This window comes from Nycticebus coucang, chromosome Y, assembly GCF_027406575.1.
Source record: "Nycticebus coucang isolate mNycCou1 chromosome Y, mNycCou1.pri, whole genome shotgun sequence".
NCBI classification, from domain to species: Eukaryota; Metazoa; Chordata; class Mammalia; order Primates; family Lorisidae; genus Nycticebus; species Nycticebus coucang.
This window is the reverse complement of record NC_069805.1, coordinates 27,062,330-27,077,002: the sequence shown is the minus strand read 5'-3', so window position 1 is coordinate 27,077,002 and position 14,673 is coordinate 27,062,330. Positions and strand designations below refer to the sequence as shown.

Genomic DNA, 14,673 nt, shown 5'->3' with positions numbered 1-14,673 from the left:
GCAGGTGGATTGCCTGAGCTAGTCACAGGTTGGAGATCAGCCTGAGCCAGAGAAAGACCTCCTCTCTAAAAAGAGCCAGGCATTTGTGGCAGGAACCTGTAGTCTTAGCTAATTGGGAGGCTGAGGCAAGAGAATCACTTGAACCCAAGAGTTTAAGGTTGCTGTGTGGTATGACACTACCAAGGGCCACAAAGTGAAATGTTTAAAAAAAAAAAAAAAGAAAGAAAAAGAAAAGAAATGCAAAAAGAAAAAGAGAGAAAAGAAAAGGAAAAAAGAAAATGTCTTGAAAGCAGGGTATAGCTCTTACTTAATAATGGGCTCCCAAGCCCAGCACAAGCTAAATACTCAGTAAATATATTTTCATTCATTCAGTTGATATTTGTTAAACAGCTACTCTGTGGTAAGTAGGTGGCCCTGGACTATATAGATGAATAATATCATGGTTCTTTCCAAAAAAAAGAAAAGAAAAAAAAGGAAATTACAATACACTCCAGTCAAGAAACCCTTAGACTCCTGGTCTCTTTCAGCTTCTTCCCTAATCTTATCTCCTGTCACTCAAGGCCAGAGGGGTGGGGCCTTAGGACCTATCCTGTCAGGGAAGCTGCGTTAAGAATGATCCAATCAGAGGTACAGCCTGAAAGTAGAGGTGGATCCAGGATCAGGTACAGGATTTTTCTCTTGCTCTAGGGACCAAGCTGTGGTCTCCTCTTCGCTGTAACATCTCCAGGAGGACCCAGGTGTCTTTGCTGCAGCTTCTCTCACCTTGTGACCTGCAGGTCCTAGGAGATCTGTAGGACACCTTGGAAACAGAGAAATGGTGAGTTTATTGGATGAGGTGTCCTGAGAGTGGGAGCTGTCTGGTTGAAGACAAAAATGGCTGTGGCTGTACCAGGGGCCATGTCACTTTAGCTTTGAAACCTTAAAACATTAGTGTGCCATGGGCACCCCTGGCCTTCATAACCACCTTGGCTAAGATTGCTGTTGGGCAGGCAGCTGGGACCACGGGCATCCTGCTCCTTCCTGGAGTGGTTACTTTGACCACGTCCCAGAGCAATCTCTGAGTAGCTGTTTGCCTGCAGGACCACATCCCTCCAATGTGGTGGCAATGGAAGGATCTGTAGGGAACAATTCCAGTTAGGTATACGGGGCTAGGTGAAGGGCAGGATCGTGGCCTGTGAGGACCTAAGTTCCTCCATTCTTCTGATAGAATAAACTCAGGTAACATTAAAAGGTTAAAGAGTTTAATTTTTTGAACAAAGGGCCATTCATGAATTCGAAGACCCTCAGCCGTGATTTGTAATTCGGAGGCTCCAGGTTGGCGGTGAAGGGTGTTTGAAGGAAAGCAAGGTGCTTGAGCATCCAAACCAAATTCAAGAACTGATTGGGTATGGTTAGTTATTCACCTTATTTGGACTATCGAGGTGAATCGTTCCTGGCTTTGTTCCCCAAGGATAATTAGCGGTTTGTGACTGCTTAAGCCTAAATATTTTTCCCCGCTAAGTTGATGTTGTGGCACAGCAAATGATTCTTTCAAAAATTGTGTTATTTTTAAAAATGGAAAAGCTTTTCTGAAATAAGCCTGAAAATCAAGGTCTTTTTAACTTAGTATTGCTTCCCTCACCCACAAGAGGGAAGTGATGGATTTAGTGATGGATTCTCTAAAATGTTGTTATGCAACAACAAAGCTTAATAAAGCAAAAGTGGTCGCCTTCTATTACTTTCCTGTTACTACCTTAACTAGTGCAGTTGGAAAATCCAGTTATTCTTGGAGGATGATTTTTTTCTTCAACAAAATTTCTGCCTCTCTAGTTCACTCAGATTCCTAAAAGAATAATTTACAAGACAGTTCACTTCCCCCTGGTGCATTCATTTTCTAATCATTTTTGGCTTTCATGAGAATGGTCTATATCCCCATCTCACCTTTTATGAAAGTCTTTAAGCTTCTGTACCCCAAAAGGAAGTTGGCCTAATGTCTGTGATTTCCCCATACAGGAAGTACATTAGTGAATTTGTTTGCCTTTCTCTTTCGAATATGACATTTGTGTCAGAGAATTAAGGGGAAGGTTTTCCCTTGGCCTTTGCATTAGTGAGAAGTGTGGGAAGATGCTCAGTTGCTCAGTTGGTCCTGCATGTGGGATGGGAAAAGAATCTCTATAGGGCAAGATTAGAATATAAAAGTGCTCATTTATTTGCTATTAGAGGGAAGAAAATGGGGGAAGATGTGAGAAAGACAGATGAGAACAAGTAGTGAGTGAAGAGAAGATGCTCCAGAGAGGAAAGTAGGGAGACAGTTTGTCATGGCAAAAGATGAAAGGAAGAAGGCCAGGGTGAGATACACTGGGTTGCTGAATTTAATAGGGGGTGGGGAGGTAATTGCAGCTGAATTCACAAGGCATTGTGAATGTGAATGCTGTGGATTTTTTGCTCAGTAGAGGTTGACTACAGATGTTTTCCAGGTGTTTCCAATCCTCTGACCTGATTGTTCATGCTGCATTGTTCCACCTGGACCATTGAGATGTACAGGAACTAATTGTAAATGGGAAAGGAGCCAAGGAAATGTAAAAACAAAGAATGTACATTTCCTTTTGGTTTGTTGGGTTCCTGCTTGGTTTGCCCAACCAGAAATACACAGGGGGTGGGGATGCCATTGGGCAGGGAAAGGAGCAGGGCTGAGACAATTTTTTTTTTGAGTCAGAGTCTCACTGTTGCCTTGCGTGTAGTACCCTGGCATCATAGCTCACAGAAACTTCAAACTTTTGGTCTTGAACCATCCTCTTCCCTCAGGCTTCAGAGTAGCTGGGACTACAGACTTGTGCCACAATGTTGGCTAGTTTTTCTTTCTTTTTTTTTTTTTCTTTTGAGACAGAGTCTCAGTGTGTCACTCTCAGCAGAGTGCTGTGCTGTGACAGCTCACAGCAATCTGAAACTCTTTGACTTCAGCGATTTTCTTCCCTCAGCCTCCCAAGCAGGTGAAACTAAAGGCACCCACCACAACACCTCGCTATATTTTTGCCAGGAGCCAAAAACTTAATGAACCCACTATGAAAAATTACTGCAATTAAGTTAGGTACAATGAAAGTTACAGCCCGTAAACATTTGCAGGCGATAAGAACATTCTGACCGTTGGCTCCAGGAAATAAGATTACCACACCTGCTACCAGGAATTCCCCACCCACTCATATCTCATACCCCCAAGCAGACTTCCTCCTTTGCTTGTGCTTAAATAGCTGTTAAAAAATAAAGTTTTCGGAGCTTGATCAGAATCTTGTCTTGCTCTCGTTCCTTGTGTCTCTTGTCTTTTTCACTCCTTCACCCCCTACCCTAGGTCCCTGTTGAATTAGCCTCGCAGGCCGGGGCAACTGGCACCCAACGTGGGGCAATTTGGGTCTGGGTTCCGAGAGAGCGTTGCTTCCTAAAGGCTAGCCGCACCTTGGACCGCTGCTTCAAGGGAGGAGCGAGTGAAGATCCGCACCGTGATCGCCACAGAGTCACCCTCCTGTGAGACAGATCCGATTTGGGTAAGTGAAGCAACGAAATCATGGGACAAGCATTGAGTACACATGACTTATTCTTACAGGGACTTAAAGAGTCCTTCAAGACACGAGGAACTTAGGTGAAGAAAAAAGACCTTAAGAGATTTTTTGAATTTGTCGTTGATATATGCTCATGGTTCCCCCTTGAAGGAACTATTGATGAGAGACGGTGGGCCAGAGTAGGAGATTATTTAAAGATTATTATAAATCTTTTGGCCCTGAAAAAATTCCAGTTCAGGCCTTCTCTTATTGGACTCTTATTAATGATGTTTTAAAGATCCATAAAAAAACGGCCAGACATTCAGGAAATCATTATGGAGGGAGAAAAAGTATTACAAAGACTTTCCCGACCACCCTCTATTTGTGTCTCTGTATCTATTCCCATACCTGAACCCGACATACCTGTATTGATAAAAGCCCCTACCCCCAATCCTAGTACCACCACGCTTAAGCCGGTTCCTACAAAACCCACTACACATGAGATTTATCCCTCCTTTCTCCCCCGGTCACAGATGGGCCTGATGACACCCTCAATCCTGATGAGGCTTCATCTCTAGAGGAGGAAGCCACCAAATATCATAACCCTGATTGGCCACCCCCGTCAAACCCCCCTCTTACGCCACTGCCCCCCCATTTTTCACCCCGGTCCTAGACACGACTGATGAGGCTGACTACACCACCAGAGCTAAAACCCAACTTGCACAGAAAACAGCTTGCCTTAGAAAATTACTGGCTGAAAAACGAGAACATCTCCAACTGATAAAAGAATTGAAAGCCCTCCATCTAGAATTAGCCTCCCATTCCCCGCTGCCCGACACTACAAAAAATAAACCAAAACAAAAAGCCTGTAGATCTGTACTGGCTTTCCCGGTTACCAGAAGTAAATCCCAACCTCCTCCCGATAGTTCACATAAGAATGTCGAAGATGAAGAAGACCCCCCTGACTCAGATAATGCTGAGGCAATTAATGAGAGTGCAACCTCGGGAGACTCTGATAATGAAAATGAACCTTCCGAGGACGCTGAAAACATAAAAGGGGATATTAAAAATCAGCATTTATCGTCGCCTTGGCTTTAAACATATGAAGGACCTTAAAATGGCAGTAACTAATTATGGCCCCGTGGCTCCATTTACCATTTCCTTAGTAGAAAGTCTAAGTGACCGCTGGCTCACCCCCAACGATTGGTATTCTACAGCCCGTGCTGCATTAACATTCGGTGACTATGTTCTTTGGAAAACTGATTTCATTGAAAATTGTAGAGAAATAGCCGCTCACAATTCTGAAAGCAAAGCTGCACGGGGATGGACCAAAGACAAACTTTTGGGACGCAGCCTTTATGATACCAATGAAAAACAGGCTCGATTCCCTCCTGGTCTTTTGGCGCAATTTCAAACTGCATGTCTAAAGGCGTGGAGACAGCTCCCCCCTAAAGGATCAGCCACTACCTTCCTGGCCAAAATCCGCCAAGGTACTGATGAGCCTTACAGTAATTTTATCAGCTGCCTTACAGATACGGCCCACCGGCTCTTTGGACAGGAAGAAAGTGAAAGCGCCTTTATTAAACATATTGCTTTTGAGAATGCCAACCCCACTTGCCAGGCTGCCATAAGTCCCCACCGCCGCGGTGCCGATATCTCTGACTGTATCAAATTATGTGCAGGCATTGGTTCCGCCCATGCCATAGGACTTGCCATTGGTGCTGCTATTAAGGATTTTTCCCCTAATAACCAGCCTAAAACTTGATTTAATTGCAAACAACCAGGACACTTTTCCAGAGAATGCACCGAGCCTAAGGCGATACGTGCGGCTCCTCTCTCAATATGCCCCAGATGTAAACGAGGAAAACACTGGGCCTCTGAGTGCCGCTCAAAAACTGGCTCGCAAGGAAACCCCCTTCCTCAGAAGCAGGGAAACTCCCAGAGGGGCCAGCCCCCGCCCCGAAACTAAGGCAGAACCCCGGGGCTATCGGGTTCGTCCCTCAAACCCAAGCCCAACCATCAACTCTCTCTACCGAACCACCGCAGGCAGCGCATGATTGGACCTTTGTTCCTCCACCACCACAATACTAACCCCTGAAATGGGAACCCAAATTCTGCCCACGGGAGTCTATGGTCCTTTGCCCCCTAACACTTTTGGCCTCCTCTTGGGACGTGCCAGCTCCACCCTTGGGGGTTTAAGCATCTTTCCTAGGGTAATTGATAATGACTATACTGGTGAAATTAAACTCTTAGCCGCATCCACCTGCGGTCTCCTCACTGTAAAATCCGGCCATAGAATTGCTCAATTACTTTTAATCCCCCTCCAGTTTTCCAATAAAAACTTCCTTCAGGATTTCAGAGGTTCGAATAACTTTGGTTCGTCTATGCTTATTGGGTGCAGAGTATTACCCAGGACAGACCCCTCCTTAAATTAAAACTAGAAGGAAAAGCTTTTAACGGCCTTATTGACATGGGAGCTGATGCTACAATTATTTCTCAGGCAAATTGGCCTCCCTCTTGGCCCCTTACAGCCTCACTGACACACCTGCAGGGCATTGGCCAAACTTCCAATCCTCAACAAAGTTCTCAATTTCTTAATTGGACCGATGAGGAAGGAAACAGCGACACTGTACAACCCTATGTTGTGCCCGGATTACCTATCAATTTAAGGGGCAGAGATATTCTTACTCAAATGAATCTTATAATGTGTAGCCCCAATGAAATAATTACCCACCAAATGCTAAAGCAGGGGTTTCGACCCGGACAAGGCTTAGGAAAGTTTTCACGGGGAATTAAAGACCCTATTCCAATAACTGAAAAATTCGATCGTTTGGGATTTGGCGCGAAAAATTTACCCTAATGGCCATTGACATTCCTGTACCCCACACAGACAAAATTTCCTGGAAAACAGATAAACCTGTGTGGGTTGACCAATGGCCATTAACTTCAGAAAAATTGACTGCTGCAAAAGCGTTAGTACAGGAACAAATCCATGCCGGCCATATTGAACACACCACCTCTTCCTGGAATACGCCTATTTTTGTTATCAAGAAAAAATCTGGCAAATGGAGACTATTACAAAATTTAAGAGAAATCGATAAAACTATGTTTATCATGGGAGCTTTACAACCTGGTTTATCCACTCCTGTAGCCATTCCTACTGACTACTTTAAAATAATAATAGACCTTAAGGATTGCTTTTTTACCATCCCTTTACACCCTGAAGATAGACAAAGGTTTGCCTTTAGTTTACTAGTTACTAATTTCAAAGGACCTATGTCCTGCTTTCAGTGGCAAGTTTTACCCCAAGGCATGACCAATAGTCCAACACTATGCCAAAAATTTTTAGCACAAATAATACATCCCTTCCGTGACCTTTGGCCCTCTATTTATATCATCCATTATATGGATGACATTCTTCTAGCCGGCCCGGAAGGTCCTCAACTACTTTACTGCTGCCAAGAATTATCACAGAAACTAGCAGATAAAGGACTTCAAATCATTCCTGATAAAATCCAATTACATGATCCTTATTTTTATTTAGGATTTGAACTTTCCCAACAAAAAATTATCACTCAAAAACTTCAACTCCAGACAAGCCACCTTAAAACACTTAATGATTTCCAAAAATTGTTAGGTGACATTAATTGGATCAGACCCTACCTTAAGCTCACTACTGGGGAGCTTAAACCACTTTTAGATATTCTTAAGGGTGATTCTAATCCCTCTTCCCCTCACACCTTAACCCCTGCAGCCACAAATGCCTTGCACTTAGTAAAAAAGGCTATCTGAGACCAAGGAGTTTCATTTATTTCATATAACGAACCTCTCCTTTTTGCAATCTGCGCTACCTCACATACACCTACTGGAGTTTTTTGGGAACAAGGCCCCCTTTTATGGGTCCACCTTCCGGCCTCCCCCTCAAAAGTACTTGCCCCTTATGCCTTTTTGGTCGCTAAACTCATTATTTCAGGACGTGAACAAAGCTGTCAATTTTTCGGAAAAGACCCTGAAAAAATAATTGTGCCATATTCTAAGGAACAATTAAATTGGCTTATGCAAACTACAGATGAATGGCCTATAGCTTCTTCCTACTTCTTAGGAGTACTTGATAACCATTACCCTGCTGATAAATTACTCCAATGCTAGAATTCATCCCTTTATTTTTCCAAAATATACCTCTTTTCAGCCCATTTTAAATGCCTACTCAGTGTTCACAGATGGCTCCTCTAACGGAATGGCAGCTTATGTCATTAATGGACAGGCTACTTCCATCCGTTCCCCTTTTACATCTGCCCAACTTTTGGAACTTTTCGCTGTCTTACAAGTATTTCACTTATTAAAAGATTACCCTTTCAATTTATTTACTGACAGTGCTTATATTGCTCATTCCCTTCCTGTCCTCCAAACTGTCCCCTATATCAAACCTTCCACAAATGCTACACCCCTTTTTTCAAAACTCCAAAAACTTATTGCTTCTAGATGCCACCCCTTTTTTATTGGGCATGTTCGGGCCCACTCTGATTTACCTGGCCCTCTATCCAAAGGGAACACTTGTACTGACACTGCTACTCGCCCGGTTTTTCCAGTATTGATCAATTCTTTTGAACAGGCCCAACAAAGTCATGCTTTACATCACTTGAATGCCCAAACCCTTCGTCTTCTATTCAACATTACTCGTGAACAGGCACATCAAATCATTAAACAATGTCCTGCCTGTGTGACACTTCTCCCAACCCCTCATCTAGGCATAAACCCCAGGGGCTTAATACCAAATGAAGTCTGGAAAATGGATGTCACACACATCCCCAAATTTGGCAAGCTTAAATATCTCCATGTTACTATAGATACCTTTAGTGGCTTCATTTTTGCCTCCTTACAAACTGGAGAAGCATCAAAAAATGTTATAGCACATGTCTTGACCTGCCTATCCATTATGGGCAAACCCAAAATTATTAAAACTGATAATGGCCCCGGATACGTTGGCAAAAACTTTCAAGCCTTTTGCCACCAATTACACATCAAACACATCACTGGCATTCCCTAAAATCCCCAGGGCCAAGGCATTGTTGAACGTGCCCATCACACCATTAAAAACACTTTACGCGAATTAAAAAAGGGGGGATGGTATCCTCAACGAGGCTCACCCAAAAATATTCTTCATCATGCTTTATTTGTCCTTAATTTTTGAGCATGGATGCTCAGGGAAAAACCACTGCTGATCGTCTCTGGCACTCTGAGACTAAGTACAGCCACGCCACAGTAATGTGGAAAGATCCCCTTACCTCTAAATGGAATGGACCAGACCCAGTCCTCATATGGGCAAGAGGATCGGCCTGTATTTATAACACCAAAGAAGGAGCTGCTCGATGGCTCCCCGAAAGACTAGTAAAACAGGTTAATAATGATAGCTTATCCAGGGAACCATCCCTTCCCTGAGAATACTTATCTCTTCTCTTTCAAGAAAATGAAAGGACCCTGCACAATGCTGCTATTCCTGTTAATACTTTTCCCAGACCAAACCTCTTCAACCTCGAACGACAAGTCAGTTACCAACCCATTCACTTGGCGCTTCTTCTTTACAGAAAACTACAAATCTGAGGGTAAACAATTCAGCCAACTCCTGGCTACAGCTGACTGCCCAACTGCAGGATGCCAGTCACCTATTTATCTTGACTTTTCAGATTTTACAGCTGGCACTACCTTCGCGCCAGGCTTATGTTTTTTATTTGATCAAACTCACCCTAACTGTAAAAATTACTGGTATGAGCAAAATGTAGGTTGTCCTTTTACTATTGTAAAATGCATGAGCTCCGTTCCATTGGACAAAACTATCTGCTCACCTCAGTCAGTTATAACTCTCATCAGTTCTTTCACTCGCCAAACAACAAGATGTATACGTGGGTCATTTGGGACCCGTGGGACTCACCATGGAAGTCCCCGGTGAAGGGAGCCATGTAAACGAATAGATGCAATACATGGCCTAGCAGCAAATTATATGTTTGGCGCTCCCTTGTTCAAGTCCAAACAATCCTCCATGCTACTATTCAAAAGCAAGAAAAGGAATTAACTGCACAACTTTCTCCCACGTCTTCACAAAATCCCTTTTCTTGGCTCTCCCTTCTCAGAGAAGGCCTTTTAATTGCCAATATTACCGGCCTTGGCAATGTTTCTGCATGCTTTCTTTGTGCTGCCTTAGGGTGCCCCCTGTAATAGCAGTCCCCTATCCCTCCTCACTTAATCATACCCTTACAACCGATAACCCTTTTAAGCCTATTTTTGGTGTTTCCCTGTTCCTGACCCCTGAGCGAGAGCAATTTGATTTTTGTTATTCTAATGCTACTTTTCATCTTTGTAACACAACTTCTCCTCCCACAAATAACCTTACTGCCCCCAACGGCTTTTTCATTTGGTGTAACGGCACTCTTTCCAAAAATCTAACAACTCTTATAGATAAGGAACTCTTATGCCTTTCCGTTACGCTAATACCTCAGCTTACTCTCCGTACCCCAGCTGAATATTTAGAATCATTTAACCCACCTACTTCTAGAGCAAAACGAGCTGTATTCCTGCCTCTAGTACCTGGCGTTTCTCTCGCAACTTCTGTGGTGGCTGCTGGCCTGGCGGGAGGAGCGTTAGGACACTCCCTTGTTACTACAGCTACACTTTCTCAACAGTTCCAATTAGCAGTAGAAGCCTCGGCTGAATCTCTAGCTTCTTTACAATGACAAATCACTTCTCTTGCTCAAGTAACTTTACAAAATCGGTGGGCTCTAGATCTTTTAACAGCTGAAAAACGTGGAACATGCTTATTTTTAGGGGAAGAATGTTGTTACTATATTAATGAATCTGGTGTAGTAGAAACCCAAGTTAAGAAATTACATAAGCTTAGTATTGATTTACAAAAACAAAAATTTTCCGCTACTGCTGATGATTGGTGGAAATCTTCTATGTTCTCCTTATTAATGCCCCTTGTAGGACCCCTGATTAGTCTCTTGCTGTTAATCACCTTAGGACCTTTTATACTCAACAGATTAACTAATTTTATTAAAAAACAAATTGACTCCTTGGCATCAAAACCCTTACAAATACATTACTACAGACTCGACTTGGCTGATAGAGGCCTGGCAGAACCTGAGAACGATAGACCTCCTTTGAGACCTGCATAGAACTCAGATCTATGCATTCTGGTTTGACCCAATGCGAACACAGCGTGGGTACCTATATGGGGTGCGAGGCAAAGCACTGCAAAGGGAGGAAACTATCGTCCACTCTGAGTCCCCTTGGAAGCAATCCTGATTTGCACAGAGGTTGGTGTCAATCTTGAGTAAAGCCACTCCATTAAAAGGCTCTACCTCTCCTCCCCAAAAGACACCAAGAGCCACCTAAAATGTGGGAAAATTCAATCCCGCGGGAGGAATCAGGTCAATACTTCCCCCCATAGGTCAATGCCCACTCATCCATAAATGAAACGCTCGTTCCTCACCTAGCCGCCTCAAACAAAAAATATAAAAAGGGAGGAGATGCTGGTAGCCAAAAACTTAATGAACCCACTATGAAAAATTACTGCAATTAAGTTAGGTACAATGAAAGTTACAGCCTGTAAACATTTGCAGGCGATAAGAAAATTCTGACCGTTGTCTCCAGGAAATAAGATTACCATACCTGCTACCAGGAATTCCCCACCCACTTATATCTCATACCCCCGAGCAGACTTCCTCCTTTGCTTGTGCTTAAATAGCTGTTAAAAAAATAAAGTTTTCGGAGCTTATTCAGAATCCTGTCTTGTTCTCGTTCCTTGTGTCTCTTGTCTTTTTCACTCCCTCGCCCCCTACCCTAGGTCCCTGTTGAATTAGCCTCGCAGGCCGGGGCATATTTTTGTTGCAGTTGTTGTGGGATGTGTTTGAACATGTCACCCTTAGTGTATGTGGCTGGTGCTGTAACCACTGTGCTATGGGTGCAGAGCCGGTTTTTCTGTTTTTAGTAGAGACTGCGTCTTGTTCTTGCTGTGGCTGGTCTTGAACTCCTGGGCTCAAGGAAACCATTCATCTTGACCTCTTAGAGTGCTAGGATTATAGGAGTAAAGCACAGTGCCCAGGTTAGGCTGAGAAATTTTTGAAAATCTTATTGAAAAACTATGAGTTAAGGCTCAGTGCCTGTAGCTCAAGCCCTGTAGCTCAAGCAGCTAAGGCGCCAGCCACGTACACCAGAGCTGGTGGGTTCGAATCCAGCCATTGCCTGCCAAAAAGCAATGACAAAATGACAACTACAACCAAGAAATAGCTGGATGTTGTGGCATGTACCTGAAGTCCCAGCTACTTGGGAAGCTGAGGCAAGAGAATCACTTGAACCCAAGCTTTGAGGTTGCTGTGAGATAAGATGCCACGACACTCGACCAGTGATGACCAAATGAGACTCTGTATCAAATACAAACAAAAAAGGCTTTTCACAGAAGCCCCAAGGTCACATTTACTGAGTCTTCCACTTAGTGACTCAGTTTTTAAGAAAGTGTACAAACTTTCGTTGGAATGTTTCCTGGAACCTTGAAGCTAATACTTGTTTTTACTTCTATATAAGCCCAGGGAAACTGAGAAATGAGAAGGGCACCCAAGGACAAGGAAAAGACAGAGGCAGTCGGGGAGCTTGCTGAAATGAAGCCCTTTCTTCTTAAAGCACAGAGGTTTGGGTGGTTCTTTCTATCATGCCTTCTTTTGCTGCAACAATAAGAATAATTTTAAGTGAAAGTTTGGTTTTCTCAGATAGGGACGTAGTGCTTTCCATCCCTGTCAGCCTAATAGCCTCCTGTATATTTTAACACTCTGTAGGGGAATAGTTTTCTCCCCCCATTTTCCACAAGTACAGCAAGCTGAGTCTACATCTACCTCTGTTTCCTCAGCCTAACTCTTCTAGGTTTTACATTAAATCCTAAATTTTCAGTTCCTTTCTCATTTTTCCGAATACCTACTTCCCATCTAATTTGAATGATCAATTGTTTTCTTTCTTTATCACCCACGTCAAACAGATGCAGTATTTTTGTTGTTTGTGATTTCTTTATTTAACAGTGGGTGATTGTTTTCCAAAGTTTTGGTTTTTATGAATTTCTGAACATGTTTCATAAGAAAAAAGCAGACAATAGCCTGTGACACTTGGTGATAGCAATCTTTGTGCTTTACTCCTTTATCTTGCCTAGGGACACACTCCTTCCCAGAAGGTCTTTGCATTGAGATTCCCCACTGGTAACTGTACAGGAGGATGTGTCCTCACTCCTTGTTTTATCCCCGTCCTGAGCTTGGCATTTATCTGAGGATGACTATAGATGACGGTAACATCTGTGCTTTCTGGGATGTTCTAAAAATGCCATTCCTGGGCCATTTTCTTCCAGTGCACAGCCTGAAGTCACAAGTTTAGGGATAGAATCCGGCCAGGGTCCCCAAGAAAGTGAGAAGACCATTCCAGGGATTAAGGATAGGCTTTATTTTAATGGTGCAGAATGGAGTCTGACCCAAAGTCATCCCCTCTCGCACAGCTTCAAGGGACTTTTATTAGTGCAGTTAGAATGTGGGAGGGAGTCATGACAGGCGAGGGAAGTCATTGCTGCAGAGTGAATGATGCTGGGTCTGAGAGTGAGATTAGCATTACTGCCTCCACACAAGCTGTCCATCTTCCACAGAGGCCTTATCTCTAGAGCCAGCCAAGACCAGGGGAGGAGATTCTCCTGTTCCCAAGAACACCAGCCTTGAAGCATTTCAGGAGGGTGGGGAGGAGGTTTTTGTGACCAGGCCATTTGGTGTCTGACCTGCTTTGTATCACTAGCTGTTCTCCCAGGATGGTTATACTCTTGTCAGCATCCTGGGATTTACGGGAATATGGGTTTGGTTTCTGGCCTGCTTTCTTCTACTCCCTGTCTCCAAATAGCTACACTTTTCTCAGGTTCCTGAGGATTTCTTCCCTACAGAAAGTATGGGACTAGAGCCCCTCAGGGGTGTAAATGAATCCTTTTTTTTTTTCTTTTTTTTGCAGTTTTTTTGGTGTGGTCTGGGTTTGGACCTGCCACCTCCAGTTTATAAGGCCCACCTCTAGTTTATGGAGCGGGCGCCCTACTCCTTGAAGCACAGGGGCAACCCATGAATGCCTTTCAGTTTGAGAGTCCTCTCATAGTATACCCTTAATTTTCGTTATACCAGCTTCACGTTTGATTTCTGGGAGACATTACTTTTCAGCATTTTTCAGATGCTGGTATTCACAGGAAAATGCAAAACTTATTTCTGCCTTCTGGATTCTCAGATATTTCAAGGTAGGAAAACTATCCCAAAGGATAAGGGTAACCCATCCCCCGCAAGGCAGCTTGAAACCTGCTACACAGTGCTGGGCCAGGTGGTTCAAGCCTATAATCCTAGCACTCTGGAAGGATGAGGTGGGTGGATTACCTGAGCATCTGGAGTTTGTGACCACCCTGAGTGGGAGCGAGACCACATTTATACTAAAAATGAAAAAAGTAGAAAGGAATTGTGGCACATACCTGTGTAATGTTAGTTACTCAGAAGATTTAGGCAGGAGGTTCTCTGGAATCCAGGTGTTTGTGGTTACCATGAGCTATGATGCCATGACACTGTACCTAGCATGACAGCGTGAGACTCTGCCTCAAGAAAAAAAGGAATAACTGGAACCCAATACACACACTTCATGTGCATTCAAAGCTATTATGCAGTTTCTCCTGGGAGGGTGGCCATTGGGGAATTCTGTGAACAGAATGAGGTTGTAAGCATGTCCCAAGGTACAGGGTGACCGTACTTGAGAGATCTCTGTATTCCAGTCACCACTGACATTCCCTAAATTTTTTTGGTGAAACGTTCTGTGTTTTTTTTCTTCAGCTTTAATTTTTCATTGATTGTAAAATGTAATTCATGAACAGAAAATAAAGAATAAAAAAATTTCCCTGAAGAGGCAAGACAGAAGTGGAGGTCAGAAAAGGGAGTGAAATAGATAGTCACCTATTGATTCGTAAAAAAGGAAATCACTTTTGCTTTCTATCTTAGTGAGTTTGTAAGGTTCTGCAACCTCTTATTGTTTGAGGATGATTTCTAATTGTAACTCAAAGCCTAACTTTGCAATTATACCAGGAAGAAGAAAGAGACAAAGTGTGGATTGAGTTATGGCTCTA

The 14,673-nt window shown here is 43.3% G+C and overlaps 1 long non-coding RNA gene across 1 annotated transcript; it reads left to right on the top strand.

The window, feature by feature from the left end:
- Nucleotides 1-641: 641 nt before the first annotated feature.
- On the top strand, nucleotides 642-9,861 carry LOC128579005 (uncharacterized). The gene is made up of 3 exons (XR_008378028.1): nucleotides 642-817; nucleotides 3,326-3,518; nucleotides 9,029-9,861. It is a non-coding gene; the product is annotated as an uncharacterized LOC128579005 (long non-coding RNA).
- Nucleotides 9,862-14,673: the final 4,812 nt, after the last annotated feature.